This window comes from Herpailurus yagouaroundi, unplaced genomic scaffold (assembly GCF_014898765.1).
Source record: "Herpailurus yagouaroundi ecotype Mexico unplaced genomic scaffold, PumYag 321, whole genome shotgun sequence".
NCBI classification, from domain to species: domain Eukaryota; kingdom Metazoa; phylum Chordata; class Mammalia; order Carnivora; family Felidae; genus Herpailurus; species Herpailurus yagouaroundi.
The window spans coordinates 382,300-383,330 of NW_024412538.1; the positions used below are offsets into that span (position 1 = coordinate 382,300).

The 1,031-nt window shown below is 55.7% G+C and overlaps 1 long non-coding RNA gene across 1 annotated transcript in view; it reads left to right on the top strand.

Moving 5' to 3' along the window:
* The first annotated feature begins 793 nt into the window (after window positions 1-793).
* Window positions 794-1,031, top strand: part of LOC121021782 (uncharacterized) — a 2,967-nt gene continuing 2,729 nt past the window's right edge. Inside the window, exon 1 of the long non-coding RNA XR_005786681.1 lies at window positions 794-1,031. This exon is cut by the window's right edge and continues 134 nt beyond it. This is a non-coding gene — a long non-coding RNA (uncharacterized LOC121021782).

Genomic DNA, 1,031 nt, shown 5'->3' on the forward strand with positions numbered 1-1,031 from the left:
GATTGCAGGGTTAGGTTACTATTTGAGAGTCAGATCGATGGAATTCACCATATGGACAAAATAAAGGAGAAAACCTGTGAATATCTCCAGGGGGACAGAAAAAGCACTGACCCAAACTGAAACTACGTGCAAGATCAAAGCTTTCAGCAATCAAAGCCATCAAAGTAAAACCTATAGGCATCCTCATTCTTAAATGGCAGAATATTTGGTGCTTCTCCTCCGAGGCGGAATGAGGGAAGGAGCCTGCTGTGACCTGCGACCACCCCCGCCCCCCCCCCCCCCCCCCCGTCTCACTGCAGCCCCTAGTGCAGCAAAGCAAGAAGAAAATAAGGGACAGAGACCGGTCAGCACAGCGTCAAGCTGCCTCCGTCTCCACTCACTGGTGGTGCACCTGTTCGCGCGGAAATTTTTAAGGAGTCGTCAAGAAAAACACGAGAGTGAAGAGTGCGGCCGTGCCTCAGAACACAAGATTAGTATGCCACGGTCCGTCCCGTATCTGCGCACTAGCAGCAGATAATTTGGAAACAAAAATTTTGAGTGACTCCGTTTATAATAGCATCAAAACTGTCAAGCACGTAAGACTACATTTAACAGAAGGTCCACAAGATCCCTATGAAGCACGGCTGAGGGAAATAGGGGAGACCCGAATGAGTGGAGAAGCATCCTGCATGGCGTGGAGTGTTCATAGTCGTTAAGCGGTCGGTTCTACCCTACGGACGCAACGTGCAGCCACCGTGGAAGCCGAGCAGGTCTGAGACCGGCCGGGGTGGGGGTGGGGGGGCCAGGGGCAGAGGAGGACCGGTGGGGTGGGCTGGGACAAAGCCCGCCTCTGTAGCGCCGGCGAGTGGGGCCCAGCACTGTTCACCTCCTCGCAGTTCAGCCAGGGCTGCTGTCCTCACCATGACGCGAGGAAAGAGAGGTTGTTTGACCCGGCCAGAGTCACGCAGCTGCACAGAGGCCCGGCTGAGAGTGGACCCCGCACTCCTGCCCCGACCTCACGCCCTCGAGGGTCCTCTGCCCCGACCTCACGC